The sequence below is a fragment of the Rhinolophus sinicus genome, linkage group LG02 (genome assembly GCF_036562045.2).
Source record: "Rhinolophus sinicus isolate RSC01 linkage group LG02, ASM3656204v1, whole genome shotgun sequence".
Taxonomy (NCBI): domain Eukaryota; kingdom Metazoa; phylum Chordata; class Mammalia; order Chiroptera; family Rhinolophidae; genus Rhinolophus; species Rhinolophus sinicus.
In genome coordinates, this window is record NC_133752.1 from 39,938,465 (window position 1) to 39,962,096 (window position 23,632).

The window sequence follows — 23,632 nt, forward strand, 5'->3', positions numbered from 1 at the left end:
CAGCAGCAGAAACCAGGGCAGAGGGTGGGGGTAGATGACATGGAATAGAGCAAAGACCAAATTACTTGGGAACACAGAACAAGGGTACAAGAAGATGATGGTGCTAATGGTACAACTCACTTATCTGGAAAGATCTTACATTCTCCTTGACCGAACACAGGATGGAGCCTAGAGCTGTCTCAAAAAACAGAGGCCCAAAGGCTGTGTGCCCACCGCCTGCTCAATGCCATGAGCTGCCTTCCAGTTTGAGCATGAGGATCGAAGCTAAACTAACCCAGGGAGCGGAGAATGACTTTGAGGTTGTGGCTTCTCACATAGTCCCCCATGCTCCCATTTCAGGGGCTACGAAGCTGTGCCAATTTTTGAACTGACATTCTTCTATCCAATAACAGTAGGATATCTACTTTTTAAAGAAACATATTTCAATACAGCATTTTCATATTTTCATTTTAATGTGCCGCCCATAAAAAAACAGCTTTCTAAAACTTGTCCTTATTTATTTTATTTTATTTTTTTTTTAAGTGACTTACTCACCAGGTGCCAGAGCTTAGCCTTCTAATGTTCCTCCCAGTGGAGGCTCAGTGAGATCTTCTCATGAAGAGTAAGGTGAACAGACATTGGGCAGGGTGGAGTCACTGTTACTAGCAAGCTGTAATCACTTTGCTCTCTAGCTTCCTCTTCCTTTCTGAGCAAATAAAGCATAATAACACCTACAAATATTATTAAATAATGACATCTAGAGAGATTCCAGGAAGGTCCAAAGATGACAAAAAGGAAAAGAAATAAAATCTCCCGGAATGTAAAGTTACAAGTGCACTTGATACTTATACAGCTAATGGGAAAATGAATCAAACTACTAAAATGTTATGATCGCTACCTTTATGGAGCTATCTCTCAAGTGAGATAAAGAATACAGTCCTTCTTCCATCATGTGTGATGTCTCATCTTCTCTAACAAATTTCTGGATATGATTAATTTTGAGCTCTTACAGTAGTACCACCAAAATTTTGTATGTTCTTACTATTTTATTAAATAGTTAAAGGAAAACTAATCTCTTTCATATGGACAAAAACACTTGCAAATGAAAGTTATCTGTTCTTTAATAGAAAATGGAATGCGATTTTAGAAAATTACAGTAAATGTGGCTGATGTACTCATCTATAACAGTAAGGTTGCATTTGTAAGAGTCCCGACTTTCTGAATGGCTCTGGTTCTAGGCAGCCTTCTCAATTCTAATACCGTTAATCATTATACCCAAGAAAGATGTGAAAGGTTATATATCTACCTAACAGAGTTGAACAGTACACAACAGGTCTAAAAAGGCTTGGTCATTATAAAAACATAAGAGAAAACTACCCCTTGATTCTATGGTTTTATTTTTCTGTAAATTTACAGAACTCGAATATAACCCAACTTTGAGATATTTTGTTGTGGTTTCCTAGCTCCTTGCTGCATGTCCTTATTATATAAAAATATCTCACACACTTTTTCTGCCTCCTCTTTTCACCACCTAAGATAAAATAATTGTTTCATTACAGACTGACTAATATTTCTCCAAGGGTCTTCATTCTCTTTATGGAACTTCCAGAATCTTCTGCTTAACTTCTCTACACCACTTAGGATACAGCTGGCTGGGTTCATTAAAATCTTCCAGTGTAAATCTATCATATAAAATATATTTCAATGATTGCATATAATCTAATTTAGTTATTGAACTTTTGGTTTTCAACTTTTACTGTGTTTCCCCGAAAATAAGACCTATCCAGACAATCAGCTATAATGAGTCTTTTGGGGTTTGTATTAAGTTTTGCTCCAAAAGACACATTAGAGCTGATTGTCCAGCTTGGTCTTATTTTCAGGAAGCAGGGTATGTGTACTTTAAAGCTAATGAAATGCAAAAATTTATTGGGCATCACAATTAAATCATAAACACTTTTGAGAACATTTATGCCATATGTATGTAAGCAAAGTGAAGGTTATGAAATTACCCAGTTACTGGGAGATCTTCTATATAGAGCTCAGTATGAAGAGTTCCTGACTCAAAGAATATCCACAGTATAATGGATTACTCATTAAAAAACAACATTGTAACCAATTCAAAAGTCTGCTTTTTTTTTTTTTTTACAGTATATTCCTTACCCTTTGAATAAACCAGACATATGCCTGTTTTTCTTATAGCAAAAAGTTTACACTATGTTTGTTCATGGGTACTTAAGTATTCTATTTTCTTCTAAAATTGAGCTACCATTCATTGTAATTACTCCTGATGTTATTTTTGTTTCTATGCTTATATTTTTTATTCTTTTGGTAATTTCTCTGAGAAAGGTTATTAAATTTATAGCTTTAAACACCATTTAAAATCTAAATATTTATAAGTTTGTTATTTGAGAATTCTCACTTTTACTTACGGAGGTTTGAAGCTAATTTTAACTTCAACATGTGTTCTCATGCAATGTATTCCCAGAACAAGAAAAATTACCAGGGCTGTAAATCAGAAACAACACAGTACTAGTTATCCAACAAGATTGCATTACTGCCACTTAACATGTGGTAAGAAAGATATTGCAACATGGCATATATCAACTTTCATCTCATTTCAAAAGTCAATATTTAAACTAAGGGAGTCCAAAGCCAAGATTTTGTGTTGAGAGATTCAAATTTTTTTTTTTTACAACTGTGTGGTCGCATGTCCATTCTAAGTGCTTTGCTGGCTAATGCTTTCCCTATGTGCCATTGAACTTGCTTTCCAGTGCTTCTTTGTCTTTTCCAATCCCACAAATCTTCCATTGTTGGAGCACGGGGCTGTTATTTTAAATACTGTTCAGAGCTGTTGAGTGCCTAAAGATGTGTTTATCATATCGATACTCCTGTGCATAGATGTAAACATGAGAACACACACACACACAATTTACTCTTTCAGTCTAAATCAAAATATACTTTCTTTGAAACATAGTCTCCAGGAAGAACACTTCTTGTGTGTACCACCAAATTCAGAGGAAAAAAATAATCGATGCCATAAAATGTGAAACACTTTAATCAAAGTTACTAATTCCCCATATTTTCTCCAATTTATTTCAGTGTTTTTAAAAACGGAGAAAATTCACCTGAAGGAAAAAAAAAAGCTTATAACTTCAGTTTGAAATATCTTACATAACCCAGGCCAGAAAAATAAATGGGTTTGCATGAACTCTCTCAAATACCTAGATCTTTTTCTTTGGTCATAGAGAGCTCACCTCAATGTCTCCAGTGATAAGAAATAGCATTAATGAGTTAACCTGGGTGAAGTGCCTACTATGTAACAGTCTTTTGACATATGCTAGCTCAACTAATCCTCACAATAGCCTTGAGAAAGGAGGCATTACCCCATTTGAAAAGAAGGAATCTAAAGTCAGAGAGGTTTTAATTTGACTAAAGGCATGCCGAGCTCTGATTCAAATCCAATCTGTCTGACTGCAAAGCACGTCTCTCTTCGGCTCTTCTCTATTATCTAATTTTAAAAAATGGACAGAGAAAGGTTTAATGGATTGTTTCCCTCGTATAAGTAAAATACAATCTCACTTGAATTGCAGTCTTACCAAATACTGTCCAAAGCACACTTTCTTCTATTTCTCCTAATTTGAGCAATTAAACAGGTGTTTAGTTTTCAAGATCAATCAATAAGTAAACAATAAATGATAGATGGGTACCTGGAAATATAAGATGAGGGCTCTACAATTAAGCAGATAAAGCTAAGAGAGGTGACTGACCAATAAAAGACATTCTACACAGTGTTCTCATAAAATGTATTATATAAGTTCAGAAGGTAAATAACGTACACATAGGAAGAATGCACCTCATATTCTGAAATATCATTAGGTAGTTTAAGGTAAGCAAAATGGGTATCTGACCAATGTACTTGTTAAAACATGTTCTTGTGTGGAAACTGCACTGGGAAAACTGCATGTTAAGTTCTAGTTTATGTGCTGTGGATAATGAATATGATTGATGCAATAAGCAAAGGAGTAGCTGGAGAAGACTTCTTAGAGGAGTTCGAAGTTAGCATGTGCTTGATAGAAATTTAGCATTAGGGTACGGCAGAGGCAAGGGTACTCCAGTAAGAGATTATATCTAAGTGAGGACTAAGGGTTGGGATAAACCTGAAACTCTTAAATATACTTACATAGCTGGAAAGAAATGCCAAGAACATTAGGATGAAACTCTCAGTTCAAAGATAAGAAACCAAGTCCCAGTAGTTAAATGGTCTGCCCAGTCACATACCGTGTTTCCCCGAAAATAAGACCTAGCCAGACAATCAGCTCTAATGCGTCTTTTGGAGCAAAAATTACTCTAAGACCCGGTCTTATTTTACTGTACTATTTTACTATAAGACCGGGTCTTAGAGTAATTTTTGTTCCACAAGACGCATTAGAGCTGATTGTCTGGCTAGGTCTTATTATCAGGGAAACACAGTAGCTAGAGCCAGCGCTTGATGAAAAACACTGCTCACCTGCCTTTATAGCCAATGCAATTTCCACTCTTCACAGCAGTTTCCACCTGTGACGTTACCGCAGGAGCCCAGTGGGGAGCCAGAGGGACGGGTTTTCAAACATGGCAATTCTGTTTTTATTTTTTATATATTGGACTTCTGATCATATTTAAAAAACAAAAATGAGCCTCTGTGTTACAAAAAAGCATTCTTCAAGCCTTCATTAGTGATTAATTAACAAAATTGTTGAGTTCTATGTATGCTATGTGACACACAAGTATTAAAGGGAAAAAAAAAGCCTTCGCCCTCAACTAATTAATTTACTCCTTCAATAATCATGTATTGAGTGTATGTTGTGTGCCAGGTACTTAGCTATATATTGGGAAATGTAACGGTGAGCAAAAAGCTGCAGTTATGGCCCGGGGTCAGGTAAACCAAAGGACATTAGTCAAATAACGCCACAAAGAAATATCAAACACAACTATTATATCTGGCATGAGGGAAAGTTGAAAAATGCAAGGAGACTGTATGACCAAAAACTTCAGTCTAAGGAGTCATTCATTGTCTTAGCAGAAGTGAAGTGACTGTGTGAACCAACAACTATTACAAATGCAATTGTTCAATAAGAAGTATGCACAAGGCTCTATGGGAACACAAGCTAGGAAGTGATGAGCTCAGCTAGAGGGGAACGAAGGTGACATGCATGCTTCATCTAGGAAGGGTTCATAAGGACACCTTCTCATAGGAAAAGGGGGAAAAGAAAGATACCTCAGACAGAGGCATTGTATATGCAAAAGAAAAGAAATTGAGCAGAACTTCAAAACATGGCAAGCCGTCCTCAAGAATAGAGTAAAACATTGGTGTCTCAAAAAAGAAATGGAGTTACAAACATGTACAAGGGCCAAATCAGACAAGGCCTTGTACACGATGCTATAAATTGAGATTTAACCTGTATAGCCTGCCATGGAGGTGATGTGGGGTTCCTGAAGGCTGTAATCAGGAATGTGACGTGATCAGAACTGCATTCCAGACTACTCACCCAGAAAGCAGTGTGGAAGATAGACCAGAATTGGGAGGACTAGTGGCAAAGAGACCAATCAGAAGCTGCTACTATGTTATAAGCAAAAGGTAACTAGAGCTGTGGATTTCTTAGCTTTCCCAGCACATGTTGGCATTCAGAAAGTGTGTTAAGTGAATTAATTAATAAATGGATAGGAAATAAAGTTAGCATGCTAGAGTAGGGCAAGAATATAAAGAATCATAGAAGACAAGCAAAAAATGTTATGACCTGATGCTGTAGGAAATAGGAAGTGATTGAAAGCTTTGGATCAGAGAAGAGACATAATGTGCACTACATTTAAAAAAAAACTTACCATGTTATATATAGTATATCTGATAAAATTAATAAAGGATAAAATTATAAATGATTTAAGGAAGCTTACAAAACATCTAAAGTAGTTCAGATATGAGGTGAAAATGTTTAGCCTGACAAGGGACCCATATAAATACAGAAAAAAAAAAAAAAAAAAAAAAGATAAAAGAGACATTTTCAAAGAAAAAGAAATGAGGTCAATCAAAAGACTAGATCAGAGATCAGCCAATTTGTCTATAAAAGGTCAGATCATAAATGTTTTAGGCTTTGTGGCCACATAGTCTCTGAGTAGCAACTCAACTCTGCAACTGTAGCAGAAGAGGCCCCATTGCCTGCTACAGACAATAGGAAGCACATGGGTGGGACTGTATTCCAATAAAACTTTATTTACATAACAGGCAGTGGGCTGGATTTGGCCTGCAGGCCATAGTTGACTGACTCCAGGACTAGATACAGCTGAGGAGGGTGTTTCAGTCTTGCTTGTGTTGAGCCATGAGTGATAGAAAACCAAGAGTAACAGTGGTTCAATAAGACAGGAACTTATTTCTCTCTCATACACAAAATCCCCAGGTAACAGGTTTGCTATGGCAACTTCACAATTCTAAAAGACCCAGTCTCCTTCTATACCAATTTTTCACCATCCTCGACACGGAACTCCGAGCTCTCGGTTCAAGATATCCAAGCGCCAGTCATCAGATTAGCATTCTAGCAAGCAGAAGAGAAGGGTGAAAAAGGGCAAACCTCTTCACTTTAAGGACAATTCTAACTAACAAAACCTTTCTACCTGACTAGCTATCTGCTGGCATATAAAAGCCAAAACAGATGACACTTGTTTCAAAGTGAATGGCTAAGTATCTTGAGCCTTTATCATTCATTCTCCCTAAACCAGAAAGTATTTTTTTGTTCACCTCTTGTTTGTTGGCCTGTAGAAAATTTCTTATTGGCTGACAGTTACTCAATAAACTGTTTTCCTTCTGTCTGAAGTAATAAAACTATACAACACTATAAACATTTTCCATGTTTAACTCCAAGATATTTGGTTTTTCTGGCTAGAAACAGTAGAGCTTTTGTTTTTAAAATTAAAGCAGGCCCTTATACCTAATTTGCCACAGAATGCCAAATAGTTTTCTCTTGTTATGTTCTAACATTACTATCACCTATTCCAAAAACACACATGGATATATAAGAAACTGTCCCCACTTACTCTGGTTATCCCTGAAAATAGTTCATGGACATAAAGTGTCCATTGTTGGAAAACCAACGATGTTCAAAGATAAAGATCTCTTAAAGATTCTAGCATACAGGAGATTTATGATGTGAAATTAAGTTTAAAGTAAGCACAAACCATAATACCACAGCCATATTGAAGATAAGATATTTCACTTAGAACTGGTAACACAGATACAATTTTCCTTTTATTGAGACATAATTTGACTTTCCTTAAAAGATGATTTATGACTATAATTGCAATCATAAAACAAAAAGATTCACTAAGTTTCTGGCTCTTCATATTAGCAAAAAGATCAAATTCAAGCACCCCACACAATTCTAACAAGTTAAGAGGGGGTCTGGTCTTTAGAAGTATGCAATAATTTAATACATGTTGACATTTTGAATTTAAACAAGAATTCAAGAGCTATTTAGCTTTTACTTTGACAATGAAAATATGTAGACAATTAAACTAACATTTAAATCTTTGAAAACTAATTTTTAAATTATCTCTCCCATTGACCTTTTTATTTTTCACTTTTAAAAGGATTTCAAAACTAATAAATAATGCACAAAACTTTCCAACTTGCAACTAACGTCGTACTCTCTACCCTAGATTTTATTTCAGATAGATCCTAACTCACATAATATTTTTATTACCTGACATTTTAATCAAAGATCAAAAACTTCACTAGCCAAAGCATTTCCAAAGTTCTGTGAAGTAAATTAACTTTATGAAATGGAACTCAACTACATATTTTGTAATGAAATTTTATATTACATTTCAAGAAAGAATGCTGTCCTTATAAAGATAGCCAATGTGGCTCAGACAGTAATAATGGTAAAAATATTTAAAAGAAATGTGAGAAGTAAGAAATATTTTAATAATCCAAAGCAATAGTCAACTTTCAAGAGTCTTTATAAAATGCTTACTGACTCTATCAAAGATTACCCAGGAGGCCAACCTGACTGGTCCGGGAAGGTTTCTTAGACCTTATAATGTTCTCAAAGAGAAGGGGAAGAGGAGAGAACTTGAACATATTGTTACAGGGTGTTCTACGTGCCTTATAAGACTGCTAACTGCCTAAACATGATCATGGATTGCTAACAAGAACATTTCAAATGCTTAGAAAACGGACTTATTTTAATGACATGAGTACTATGTGAATATATGTTTACTTTTCATATTAAAAATATACAGAAATTTGTAAAGTAAAAAATGTTTATGACCCTCCTAAATTTTTTTCCTGTCACTCTCCAGCTCAGTACTCTTTCGTGTGAGTTTAAAAAACCTAACCTGGCTTTCAAGTAACTCTAAAATCTGGTCTCCCCTTATCTTATAGGCACTTAACCTCTCATGACTTAAAATGTGAAGCTCTTTTTCTGCCAAATCAGCATTCTCACATTTTTTCCAACCATATCATGCTCATTCGAAACTCAAGATTTTAGACATTATTTACCACTCCTGACCTTTTCCCTAAACTCACACTATCATTCTCACTACCCAGTTAAAAAAAAAGACCCTAACGTTCTCATGTGACCTATCCTGAATATGGCAGCCTGAGCCAAGGCTCCTGATGTCATTACACTCACACTACTTATTTTGCACCAGACACCACTTGAGAATTCTTATATAAACAACAAACATTTTTTTAATAACAACTAATACTTTTTGGACCTGCTGTTATGTTCTGAATTGCACTCCCCCCAAATTTGTATGTTGAAGCCCTAAGTACCCCCAAAATGTGACTGTTTTTGGACATAGGGATTTTAAAGAGGTAATTAAGTTAAAACAACGCTGTCGTAATCCAATATGACTGCTGTCTTTATGAGAGAGAGAGAGAGAGAGAGAGAGAGAGAGAGAGAGAGAGAGAGAGAGAGATTGACCAAGAATGCATGCCCACAGAGAACAACCATGTGAAAAGGCATCCATCGGCAAGGCCAGAAGAGAAGCCTCAGGTTACCCTGACTCTGCCAGCACCTTGATCTTGGACTTCCAGCCTCCAGCATTGTGAGAAAAATCAATTTTGGTAGTTAAGCCACATAGCCGTGGTATGTTAGTATGGCAGCCCTAGAAGCATAAAACACCTGTCACATGCCCAGACACTGGATAAAGACCCTAATACAAAGTAAAGCATAGGTCTACTCTCCTCTGAAGCTTAGGGTATTAAACACCATGTTTTAATTAATATATGTAAACGATCCAAAGATAACATTACTACTACTAGTACTGCTTTTTAGGTAGAATGTGGATGGATTGGGAAGTAGAAAGCCTCTTTTTTTCCTTGTCATACACACACACAGAGGGTGCCAAAAAATGTATACACATTTTAAGAAAGGAAAAACTATATTGTGTTAATGGAACCACTTTGAGCACCTCTTATAATTGCAGAAGTCAAACATGACTTGTATTCATCTTTTGTTATCGGTATATATTGAATATTACAATTTTAATACAGTTTTTTCCTTTCTTAAAATGTGTATACTTTTGGCACCCTCATAAAAGTATATATATCTGTGTGTGTGTGTGTGTGTGTGTGTGTGTGTGTGTGTGTGTGTGTTTAAGAATGCATACAGCAGTCAGGTTCCACAATTAAGAATTGCCTGTTTCGGTAAGAAAAGATGATATAGGAACATTTGTGACAACATGGATGGATCTTGAGAGTGTAATGCTGAGCGAAATAAGTCAGACAGAAAAAGCAGAGAACCATGTGATTTCACTGATATGTGGTATATAAACCAAAAGCAACAAAAGAACAAGACAAACAAATGAGAAACAGAAACTCATAGACACAGACAATAGTTTAGTGGTTACCAGAGGGTAAGGGGGTGGGGTTGGTGGGTGGGGGTGGGGGGTGGGGGTGGGGGTGGGAGATGAAGGTAAGGGGGATCAAATATATGGTGATGGAAGGAGAACTGACTCTGGGTGATGAACACACAATGGGATTTATAGATGATGTAATACAGAATTGTACACCTGAAATCGATGTAATTTTACTAATAATTGTCACCCCAATAAATTTAATAAAATAAAATTTAAAAAAAAATTGCCTGTTTAAATAGTTGTTTTCAGAAATGCTCACAGAATGGAATCTGGCACACATGTTTATGTTGGTTCCATCTATGTTATGCTTGTTCATCTCAATCATTGCGGTAACCGATAGCCAGTATAGTTCACTGATGTGAAAACCTGCATTTTTAAAAAAATACCTTAATATCCTTGAAAAAAATACATCTTATATCGGTAACATTTTACTATCATGATAGCCATGTTTTCACATTATTACAGCACTGAAATCGAAACATGTATCTTAAAGTTGATAGCATATTTTAATTCACTAATTGATGTTACCTGTTATCTCCTAGACTCGAGCAAAAAAATGAATGATCACAAAGTCATCTATGAAGCCTCCCTGTAATGTGCTAAAGGAATACAGGAAAGGTAGGCCAGCTGAAGGAAAATGTTTCTCATCCAAAGTTACCATGCAGAGGATGGGAGGGGAGGGGGAATAAAAGAAACAATGAAGTAGCAAGTTTAGCAGGGTAAGTACTAGAGCTTATTGCAAACATCCTGAAGTCTGGTAAGACAAAAGACAAAAAGGAAGAGCCACAAAGAATTCTTACACACATTCTCTCCCACACACACTGCAAAATGAAAAAAGCCATCCAACAGAGGCAGACTCCATGGGCACAGTATGTCTATCAAGTGGAAACCAGTCTCACACTTTATAATCACACCTCATATACCGCCATGGAAGGCAGGCCTCCTAGGTGAGGCATCGAGTTTCACAGCCATGCTCAAATACAGGATTGTTAACACTAATCCACACCAAGATCTGTGAATGAGAAGAAAGAAAGATAGGTAAAATATGGCCCCAATTAGAGGACTCAGCAATACTTGCACTATTGATTATCTGTTGTTTTGGCAAATGAATAAACCAATAACAATCACTGAAGGCTCGATGCGTCAACAGAGTAATCGACAATTTAAAGAACATTTTATCACAGTCAAGTCTGTTCTTCTTTAGCCATCTCTTAAATAATTTCTATGTCTGTTAGAAACTAAACAATTTTCTTTGATCTCGCAAGGAAAGCAGCCTAAATCTCATTAGAAAAAAGATATATTTACAAACAAATCAAATCGAAACTCAGTTTCTTTGATGAGCGAAAAAAAAATGATAGGATTAATCTCATTTATTTTTTTTCCCTTTAAACAATAAAAATCAAAGTCTATTTGCACCAAAAGGCTTCCAAAATAACTGATGGGATATGTCAGTGATCCATGGTTTGTATTATAAAGTTTAACGAGAGAACACTAAGTTTATCAAAGTTGTTAAAAAGCAAATTCTAGTCTGTTACTGGCACCCAAATAACCAGAAATTAAATCTAGAATTCTACCACCATAAATATTTTCCAAACTCAACGTTCTGTTCTTTTTCTCACTGGAGATGAACATTTACCAGTTGTTTTAAATTAGGCAAATCAGGAAGCATTATAATCTGATGTGCTGATCTAAATTATAAATGAAGTTATAAAATTACAAAATAAGCTACCCCACATTCCAAAACATGAAAGCCTTATATCTTTCTGTGTTGTTGGTAATTATATTATGTCTTTATGTGAACGGGGCTATCATCAAAAAGAACTTTGATTTAAAAAGATAGATGACAAGGCACAGTTAAAGAAAATATGGTGCAACATGATTTCAAAATGTTGGTTCTCGAGGAATTATAAAGCCTTTGATTTTATTGTGAACTTGTGAAATCCAGTAAAACTTATGATCACGATCACAACTAAATAAAAATCTATTGGCAACATCAAATTCCTTAGTTTTAAAATGGGGATCCTAGTTCCTGCCTCATATGTGTATTGTAAGAATTAAATGTGTTCATATGTATGAAGCACTAAGAACAATGCCTAGCATAGCATCCTGTGTTAGTGTGTCTTCATAGGATTAATATTAGGTTTAGCTATTAGTATAAATAGAAGCACTGACATTATCAGTATTGTGGGAAGGCTCAGTCCAGCTTTCTCTATTCACATACAACTGCACTTAAGTTTCGCCCCAGAGGAATACTCTTCTCGCTAACCCAGCTCGTACAGACATGGCTCTCTTCTACACTCCTACTGATGTCTGTTAGTCCCGCTATATATCCTACAATTTAATTACATTTTCAACTGTTCACTGTTGTGTATGTTACTCTTACATAATCAAAGGGATTATAAAATCCTTAAAAGGAGAGACACTGAGTATACCATTCTGTTTTTTGGGGTTTTTTTCTGGCTCTCAAGCCTCAGGTTCCAAGGAGAGCAACTGCCTTCAGAGCAGAGGGCAGACACTGAGCAATCTTCAGCTAATACTCATCATAGATAAGGCAGACCACTTTAAAGGTCCAAATCATCTTAAAGGCACAGATCAGCGTCCTGACCTTCAGGTATCTTCTACTTTAACTACAGAGAGAAATATGCATATTATAAAGTAGCGTCAGTTCCAAGCTAAATCACACTCCAACTATAATCCTTGCTGTATGGAATTCTAAAAGAACAGTAACTGAAGTATAAGAGGGTTGGGAAAGGCCTAATGGAGAAGGACCATGAATGTGAAGAGTAAATCCTACATAATGATAATAGTAAGAACTACCAGTCAAAGCACAGCAACAGCACAGTAAATGACTTTCATACAATAAGAACGATAGCTAACTTATATTGGGTGTTCAGTGTATGCCAGGAACTATTCTATGTGCTTTATAAATTTTAACACACTTGGTCTTCAAAATATCCCTAGGGGGTGGGCACTGTTCTTTCCATTTTAAAGATAAGGGAAATGAGGCACAGTACATGATTTGTCAAAGATCATACAGAGTAAGTAGAAGGCCTAGTTCATACTCTTTATCATTATGCTAAACTACTTTCTTTATGAGCTCATGTAATTCTCATAACAACCCTGCAAAGGAGGCCGTGCATTCCACATATAAAATCCATGTGAATAGAGTTCCTGGGGTTGTGCAGTGCACAATCTGAGCAGCCATAGGTGGCAGAAGTCGTGATCTGCACTGTATTAGGTGGGAAGTTTAATAATTTAGCCAAAGTGGCATAGTTTATCGCGTCAAAATCTGAAATACAGTCAGTCTCACTCTTTTCACTTAGTCATGGAATCAGCAAGGCGAAGATATGGTAATGAGCAATATTTGCTCTGGCATCCAAGGAGTAACCCACTTTGGTTTGATCAGAGAAAGAATAAAGATAAAGGATAAAGGCACTTAGTTCATCTTACTTCATCTCCCACCTGATCTCCATGCTCTGGATGGGAGAAAAATCCACTGGATGTTCCTGAAAACCAGAGTGCATATAACACTATTTCAAAGAGCTGACCCTACCAATGGTATATTACAAAGACAAAATGTAGGACATTCCCTCATTTTGAGGACAGAAAAATTAAAGCAGCAGAAAAGAGAACAACAGCTGAAAGGTCAACATCTGGGAGATGGCAGGAATGGATGGAGTCTAAACCACATGCAAAAGTGCTTAAAGCAGAGTTGTCATACGAGTTGTCACAGGATGGAATACAGTTGTCATAGAATGGAATTAATTGATGGATGTAAAAATATTCTGGAACTAGAAGGACTCTTAACAAATACAAAATGGTATGGCCTATAATAATGGGGAAGTAAGGAATATTGAATAAGGGTGGGATGAGAATGCAATCAAGTTTTCTAGATTATACGGAGTCTATTTTTTACAAAGTCATTTCATTTTTGCATTTGCATTTTGCATTTGCAATATTGTAAATTCCCTGAATAACATTCAGAAAAATGTAACAGCAATGATTTTAAATTAAAATATAATTGACTATATTTATTACACTTACATTTGTACTACTTAAATCCCTCTCAAATGACTAGGAAAACAGAATAAAATAAGAATATAAAACATTATACAAGCAATCAAGATGTCCTTCAGAACTGAATAAATAAAACTGTGGCATATTCAGACAATGGGATATTATTCATCAATAAAAAGAAATCAGCTCTCAAGTCATAAAAAGATATGAAGGAAACTTAAACGAATACTACATAAAATAAGCCAATTTGAAAAAGCTACATAACTGTATAATTCCAATTACATGATTTCCTGGAAAATGCAAAACTATGGAAAAGAGTGGTTGCCAGGCATTTGAGGGGGTGAAGGGGAGGGGATACATAGGCAGAGCATAGGGGATTTTTAGGACAGTGACAATACTCTGTGTGATACCACAATGATGGGTACATGTTATACATTTGTCCAAACCCATAGAATGCACAACACCAAGAGTAAACAGTAATGTTAACTATGGATTCTTGGTGATAATAATGTGTCTATCAAGGTAGGTTGACCAACTATAACAAGTGCACCACTCTGGTGGGAGTGCCAATAGTGGGGAAGGCCATAGTGCTTACATGTGGGGGCATGGGTACCTGGGAAATCTCTGTACTTTCCCTTCAATCTTGCCATGAACCTAAAACTGCTCCTAAAGAATAAAATCTTAATAAAAACCAATCAAACATACCAGAACTTCTTGGTTTCATGACATGCACTTGTGATATACTTATTCATGCTCCTATATAGAGACTGGAACACTTTCTTTGAGGAAAATAACATTTATAAAGACTAGTATTAAGTCTGATTCTTATTTTTCAGAAGTCATTTCATCCTCAATAACTCCATTACATAGGAATTAATACAGACATTTTGCAGATGAGAAAACTGAGTCTCGGTTAAGACATTTCCTTAAGGAACTTGTGAAAGTGAAGGTCTGGCAATTTGTAAGCCTCCTACAGACATGATTACAAATCCTGCACTGCTTCACTTTCCACAAAACCATCCTGTCTGAACCTCTAAGTATCAATCAATTCAGTAAAAATTTCATAAATCTTAATGAGTAGGTTTACCCTTGCGATCTCTGGCTCTTAAAAAAGGAAATTCACCTAAAGACCACAACAGGTACTCTTTTCTATTGCCTGCTAGCACAAGCTGAACTACGTTCAGATGGATGCGTCCAGCTTGCTGCAAAAATATGTTACATAAAGAGAATCCCAACCAATACTTTAATAGCAACGATGAAAGGAATTTGATGGCAAATACTAAAACCAAAGTCTAAATGAGACTTGTTTGCTCCCCATAATAAGATTTCTGGAAAAGAAATTCAACCTGTTCCAAATACACCAGCAGGAATTGGATACTAGACCCAAAAAACCTGCAGAAGTGATTTTATGCAGTCTGTGGCACATTCTTGTGCACATGGTAATGAAACCAAACGTTTTTCTCTTAAAAGGTAAATATAATTGTGATTTTAAAAAAAACAACTAGTTGACTTTAAATGTTAATATATAAGAGGAATATATTAATGAGAGGCAGAGAAAATTAGTGCATTTCTTTCCTATCAATTAAGAGGTCCAAAGATAGCTAGACTCCTTCGCCTGATTCAAAATACCCTATTCCAATTATTCCACATGTGGGCAGCAGTTCAGTACGATTAAATGATTTCCTGAGGAAATAACAGAATTTGTGTCAGGCACACAATCAACATTCCTGAATGAATAAAAAGAATGAATGAATTTTCATTTGCAAACAAATCAGAAATATAAATCCATCCATGAAAAGTAAGGCAAGTCTCTTAACTGACCATTTTTTATTCTTTTCAGAATATAATTTATTGACAAATACATTTCATATAAGTTATACATTTCAGAAAATAAAGACATGCTTAATTACCTGTTTGATAGCAAAAATTTTGTCTACCTTCATTCAGTTTTTTCAGAGAACACCAATAAACTGCTTAAAAACGTTCACTGCCTCCCTACAAATCAACACCCACACTCCTTAGCAAGGTATCCTTCCTACTTTCCCACTCCATTCTCATCTCCCTACCCCGACACTAGCCCAGGCTGAGGCTGTGATTTAGAAAATCTAGTCTGAAACCTAGACACCTATGGTGAAGAAGGAGGAGGAGGGAGGGGGGAGGAGGAGGAGGAGGAAAGAGGAAGCAGGAAAGAGGAAGGAGGAGGAGGAGGAGGAGGAGGAGGAGGAGGAGGAGGAGGAGGAGGAGGAGAAGAAGAAGAAGAAGAAGAAGAAGAAGAAGAAGAAGAAGAAGAAGAAGAAGAAGAAGAAGAAGAAGAAGAAGAAGAAAGTAAAAGGTAAAAGTGGGGTGAAAAACCCAGGAGATTCTGCTGTACAGCCTGGATTTTCAAATTATAATCTCCAATTTACAAATAATGAAATTTAAGCTCAGAGAGTTATAGAAGTTGCCCTAGGTCACACGGCTGGTTAAGAAGGTCCTCCTTCTGGACGTTTGAACATCCGGTTGTATGGACCCTTTAATAAAGGACCTGAGCTCCTCAGGGAGAGGAACTGCAAAGCCACATCTCTCTATACTCCTTTTTCTTTCCATTTGTTTTTAGCATCTATCTGATGAGAAGGATTAGATACCTCAAAAGCCCTACTGACACACTTAGTTTTAGGGAGAAATATTGGTTTTGTGCTTAAACACAATATCTGACTTGGAAACCTGAGAACTTCCGGTCAGAGACTGAGGGACTGTGAATGTTTACCTTGCTCTGTCTCTAGCACTACCTCTGACCTTTCTTCCATATTCCTCCTTTTGCTTCTCAACATGCTTGTTCTTCTAGGACCTTTCAGAGTGATTCTGGTGGTATTACTGTAGAAAATACCACCTGATATGGCCAAGGTACTTTAGAAGGGTTTGAACAGTTTAGAGAAGTTTGATGTGGGAAACAGACTATGACCAGGAAGAGGCTAAGGGCAGAGGTTTGGAGTCAGAAAGTCCTGGGTGAACCCTATCTAGTGTGTGTCCCTGGACATGTTACTTCTTATTCCTGCGTGAAAAATGTTTGTCCCGCTGGATTGAGAGAATTAATGAATCTGTATACATAAAGTACTTAACCCATAATATCAGATCATAAGTTGCAGCTAGTATAGTAGTCACAGTGCACTGAGACCTCAATGTAATGGATAGGTTCTTGGAAACTGTGGTAAGTGAAATGACACAAAAATGAAAGGAATTTTACCATTGGCTAACTGATATAAACAAGAGTTAAGTTCCTACCACATATTTCTGGTCATGAAAACATCACCAAATGTCCAGATAAAGACGCCAAACGCTTCTAATAATAAACACTGAAATAAACGTGAACTATACATCCTTTTAAGAAAGATTAACAAGAAAAAGTAAGGTAGTTATTTTTCAACCCACTTATTCCAGTTCAGGGTCTAAGATGGCAAGAGCCTGTCGCAGCAGCTCAGGGTGCAAGGTGGGTCCCACCCTAGATGGGATGACCTCTCCTGCAAGATGCATCACACCCACACCCCCACTCGCTCACAATGGAACAATGTAGACCCACAAATTCACCTCATGCACAGAACTCTGGGATGTGGGAGGAAACCAGGGTACCTGGAGAGAACCCACACAGACATGGGGAGAACCTGCAAACTCCACATAGACAGTGGTCCCAGCCAGGAATCCTTTTTTTTTTTTTCCTAATCAACATTATATCAAAGCTACGTTGAATGAAACTGCATTGTTCAAGGACCTGCTGTAGTATAATCTGAATTTGTGAGTACTGGAACAAGAATACTGTTAGGGTAAGTGTGGATCAGGACGGAGAACATGGATAGCCAGAGAGGGTGCAGGTTGGAGGAAGCCTCTTTTCCAGGAACAGAATGAAATTGTAAAAAGAACTGGTGCTGGAGGAGCCAAGACAGGCCAGAAAATTAAATCTCACTACGACTCCAGCCTTGGCTACTTGTCCAGCTGGTCCTATCACAAAGGTATGTGACCTGACTCCAAATTCCTGGTTGGCTAACATGCACATTACTTCAGTTAACACATCTGTATTGAATCTACTCTGCTCCCAATCACAGTTGGGATACAAGGAAAGAAATGTTCTGGCCTTCAAGAACCTTGCAGTCGAATAGGAAAAAGATTAATACACATGAAAGACAGTCACTAACGAGCTCAAAGATGCAGGCATCTAGGAACAATTGTGCCTCTTTCTTAAGATGGGCTTATTCAATACCAATACTCATAAGCAATCTTGCACTAGCATACCTCACTTTATCCAGTTTAAATATAGCAGTAAAGCTACCTTCACTATAGGTAAGCATATAAGTAGTCATTATAGCTAGAATTTTTCTTAACTAAAAAATATCACTTGTTAAAGGAGTTCACAAAAGGGCTGTGTTTAGAATTTCTTTCCAAATTTATTCAATATATATACCATTAAACCTCTCAACTCTGAGTGTTAATAACCAATCTAAATTTAATCATAAAGATACAAAGATTATGACCTCACATCTTTTCTGCCAAACTCAGGCCCTTCCTTTGAATTTGCCCTTTTAACTATCATGACATAAACTGAGTTCTAGTCTCAAAATACAGCATTTGAAACAGAACATTATATTGATTTGATGTTGATTTTATTGCTTAACTGGATGAAGTAATTTAGTGATTGGAGCTAAAAACTGTAAATTCATAATTTATAATTCATAATTCTAGGCTACTCTAAACAATACATACTATAGGTTCAATTCTTACTACTAAAAAATTAATTTTATGTAGCTTATTTCAAATTTGCTCCAATGCCTTCTGTAAGAAAATATAAGAGCCAGTTTTTCCTCTGTGTATTAGATGCCTCACCCAAAAACCCTCACATCAAACTGATATATGAAAACAATGGTAAAACTGATAGAAGTTTAGAATTACAATTCCCTGATGAATTCAAGATTTGATATTTTTAAAAGCCCCAAACAATTTTTGTTTCATTTTCACTAGGAATCTGAAAAAGAAAAAGAAACAGTTTTTGTTCTTACATTGCTAAACGGAAGCAACTAATCCCCATTCAAAAAAAGTAGTGATGACAATAATGATCTAAAAAATTAGTTTGTTGCTAAGAGATTCATAGGAGACAAATACATTCACTAATATTCCATGGAATACTCACTACTTTTAGCAAGGATTGTACATAAATATTTGTGACATCACTGTTTTCTAAAAGTCTGTATTTATAATGAAATAGGGAATTATAAAAGATAGTCTTATGAAAATTTTCCCATCTCAGGAATTTTGATATCTCTTGTTTAAAATACTCTGCAGAACTTTAAACATTCCAGGAAAAGGCATTATTTCAAATATATTAGTCTGTTGCTTTTTTTTTTTTTAACTAGAGAAAACAAACATATGGAAAGCACATAGTTTGTCACTGCAAATCACAATAATGAATTAGTATTCAAGAAGGAAATGTCCGATGAGGCACAATGTGTAAAGAACTATTCAGGTAGGCCTATAACAGTTAAATAAATTTCTCTGCAAAAATGATTTATTGTTGCTTGACTATTATGCAGATTAGAAACAGAAATATCTATTTTCCTATACATAAATAATCTGAATACTTATCAAGAGAATTTTTTTCCCCAACATCATATTATATTCTTACTTTTATATTAAGAGTAAGCATTTTTATTTTTGATCTTCATGGAACAAGAATTCTTGTTTTTCTATATAAAGGCTGGAAAATGGAACACTCATATGCTGGAATTTTAAAATAAAATTCAACTGAAGATATGCTCCAGCTATTGACACATATTGCAATTCTACATTGATTCGCTGAAGTTATACTGAGGAAGAGGTAAAGAAAAACATTTTAGTCAATGTGCTAAATGACAGTCGTCCCCGTTTTCCCCCGTTATGTTATGAAATGTTCCATACATGGGGCCCATGTCATTACTAGATCTGTTAACAGTTTCACAGCTCAGAGTTTGGCTTCATTTGTTAAGCATCAAGCTGCCCTATCACTTGTATAGACCTGGAAAGGTTGTTATGGTTCATAATGTAAAACTCACAAAAGTGCGCAGCTGCTGTTCATACTCTCAAAGAAGTCTGTTATAATAATGATGTCACGGAAAAAGGCTGGAATGGATTACATGTTCCAGACAGCCAAGCCATTCAATCTCTCCAGTCAATGCAGGTATACAAGTTGCAGCATAAACATTATGGTAGCATTACAATAAGGCAAAAAGTTCATTTAAAAGAAAAAAAATCACTGAGGGCATGTAATCAGGGCCTCTTTAGGAGTTCTGCCTTCAGGAAGCCTCACTTACCACTGGAACTACCCAAAAAGTACCAATATCACCATCTCACTGTCTGATACCCTATTGTGAACCACAAAGCTTTCCAAAAATTACAATATAAATCATAAGGCCCTTGAAGAAAACTATACAAGGTTATCTAGACAAATAAAACTCCTTTCCTTTAGTTATTATATATATTTACTTAGGAAGTACAGTGAATTCAATCCTGGTCTTCAGAGAAAGGCAAAGCAATAATACGTTACTAATTCTAAGAGTTTAACTTACGTATTAAAACCTGCCATCATTTGTAATGGCAAAGAATGTTAAGTAGTTTCAGACTCTGGCAGAGACTGAAGAGATGGAGAAGAGGAGGCTGGTGTCCTTATTTTAGCATTCTTTTAGAACAAAACATACAAATCATTTTCCAATTGAGATTTTTTAAAGTGATTTTAGAAATTGATGAATATTGAAAAGTTTCCACTCTATACCTTTGCACTATTTTAACTATTTTAGTGAAATTCTGTATTAGAGCAAAGAGAAATTTTGATCAAATATGTAAATTATAACTATAAAAATTATTTGAATGCTCTTGAGATAAAAACAGAACAGATGCAGAACACTGAAAAAGGCCAAAATTCTAGTCCCAAATCTACCACTAAGATTATTTAATCATCAACAAATCATTTAATGGCATTCAATTTCAGTTTCCTTAACTTTAAAATGAAGGCCATGAGAAATGATGACGTATGAAGTTTCACTTTCCTACAACAGTATTTCTCAACCTGTAGTTAGGTATCGGAGGACCAAGCATTGGAATGATGACAGCTAAGCCATACTTGCTTGGTGCAGGGCACTGTCCAAAGCATATTAATTCATTTACCTTTCAAACAAACCTGTGTAATAAGTATGATTATTATCCTCATTTAGAGGTGAAGACACAAAGGAACGGACAAGTAGAGTATGGAATTGCGAGAATTCACACCCAAGCTAACTCCACACCCAACTCTTCCCATCCCCATGCTAGCTTACCTATACTGGCATATTCTTTGGAATGGAGAGGTCTGGTTGTTTTCTAATGAATAGGAAAAGTCAAATTTTAATAGTGGAAGGTTTGATGACTGAGGATATCACAGTGCCTTAGATCATAGCAGTTCTACACTACAGTACCATATATAAGTGGAGAAAGTATTAGATATTTTCCCAGCTCCTGGTCACTTTTATTCGGTCCATAACATGGAAACACATTATCAAGGTTGCAAATAAGACCATTTAATCTGCACGGACATACTGTTTCTTATGCCTGCAACTCTAAGGCAACATTTCTTAACACCTGCTTATATTTGAAGTTGCACTCTGAGGCTAGAATTCAATAGTTAAATTTGATATCAGCTATAAGATGACATTCAAACTTGGTATCTGTTACATGTTACTACAGATTGAAAATGAGATGTTTCAATCATGATTATTTATAGCTGAAGGCAAAACCTACTTATTGGCATGGGAAACGGCTTTGTTTAATTTACTGCCTATTGAGACTGGTTTATTTGGTTGATTAACAATAAGTAAACAAAGAATGTTTTTTTCAGTAGCATGAAACATAAATATTCCAAAGTTCTAAAGTCTAATATCTTGAGAAAAGTGCGATATATTCATAAAATTTCCTACATGTTCCCAACTGTATGATCGATCACTAACCAGGTAATTTTACAAATAGAAAAGACCTTACACATGTTTTACTTCTTTATCAAAGAGGAAAAACAGAAGAGCTCTTTTCCTCTATTTTAATAGGCCACATAGCTTGAAAATTTCTGAGAATTCAAACTCTTACATTGTATCTTCAAGCAGCTGTGAAAATAAAATTATTCTGACTCCATTTAAATTCTTTCTTGCCACAACATAAATATGCATGCCAAAATATACAAGATTAAAAGAAGAATCCATTTATTAGCACCAGCACTATACGCGAAACAATCCTAGTCCTCCCGCGTCTCCCTTCATCGGAAGCAATAACAACACTCAGGAACACCTCCCATTAGACTCACTTTTCTGTCTCCTGGTCTTTCGCTGTGCCAAAAAAGAATGTAATTAGAGAACGACTTTTACAGTAAATAGCCACAATACAAGGTAAGTGTGGAAATAGATTCTAAATCATTCGAAACGTTTGGGGCACAGCTGGCAGAACACCTGTTGGAAATGGATGAGTGATATTTGAAACATAAAACAATAGAAGTAAAGGACTGTTCACACAACTTTCACTGCAGTTTTCAGCATCAACAATTTTAAGTTCATTGAAAGACTGATGAAAAAGCAACCAACTAGAATAAGCTTAGCATTTTATTTTTCTTCTTGAAAACACAGGACAACCCATTTAGAACAAGCTCCCCAAAATGAATTGTTACCAATTCAGCAATCTCACAGATATGTGATTAAGTCCTATAAAAATGCTCATTTTTCTTTCTTTTATTTGTTTATGTTGCCCTTACCACCTACTAACTTTCATAATCATTTTTATCCTTTCAATTGTCTAAATATGTTTTACAACTAAAAATAGAAAATATCGCTAAAGAAAATTATTTTTACCTTTGTTATTTTTAACTACTAAATGTTTACTCACTCAAAGTAAGTAACCAGCATTTTTTTTTTATCAACTATACGACAGCAAGGGTTCAATTTTTACAACTAAAATGTAGAAGGTATGTGAAGAAAGAAAGAACCTAGCTGAAATTCACAGGATTTATCACCACACAGGGAAAAAAAAAAAAAAAAAAAAAGGAAAGAAACATGGCTTCATCATTAAAAGTCCCAACATTCAAGTGAAGTATCTGACTTTCTACTTCTGAAAACTCATTTCTAACTAATCAGTAAGCATTTACTGCATCCTTATAATGTATCTACATCATGTGCCTCAAAATTCAGAGCAACTTTATGCAAGGGGTTGGAAAAAACAGAAACAGAGAAATCAGTTAAAAGTCCATGTCAAACACCCGTCATTCAGAATGAAAGCCTTGAAGAGGATTATAAAAGTGAGAATGAACTTTAGCAGTGAGTTCTGGATACCAACAGAGCATGAAGTAACAGAGCTTGGTAATATATTCAATTCAGCATAAAGGAGGACAAATTAATGCAGTTACAGTAGCCTTAGTGTATAGCTGACAATAACAAAAAAAAAATGCTGAACTGAATAATAATCTAAGTTAACTAGCAATCTAGCAGCCTCATACTAAGGCAGACAATATATATGTGTATATATCTATATCTATATCTATATCTATATATCTATATCTATATCTATATATATATATAGTTGCATGGTGTAAGCACAAGGTGGAAAGTTTGAGAACTTAACTGTCCAACCTCGTGTGTGTGTGTGTACATACATATGTATGTATATATACACATGTATATGTAGATATACATGTGTATATATACATACACACACACATATATATAATAGGTTGGTACAA

At 35.7% G+C, this 23,632-nt stretch overlaps 1 protein-coding gene across 6 annotated transcripts in view; it reads right to left on the reverse strand.

The window, feature by feature from the left end:
- Positions 1 to 23,632, reverse strand: part of BMPR1B (bone morphogenetic protein receptor type 1B) — a 368,302-nt gene that overhangs the window by 176,776 nt on the left and 167,894 nt on the right. For 2 of the 6 annotated variants that reach the window (XM_019741154.2, XM_074323319.1), the window contains exon 2: positions 10,785 to 10,882. The exons of the other annotated variants lie outside the window; for them this stretch is intronic. The gene's annotated coding sequence lies outside the window, so the exon portion shown is untranslated. The remainder of the gene's footprint in view (positions 1 to 10,784; positions 10,883 to 23,632) is intronic. 6 annotated transcript variants of the gene reach the window in all.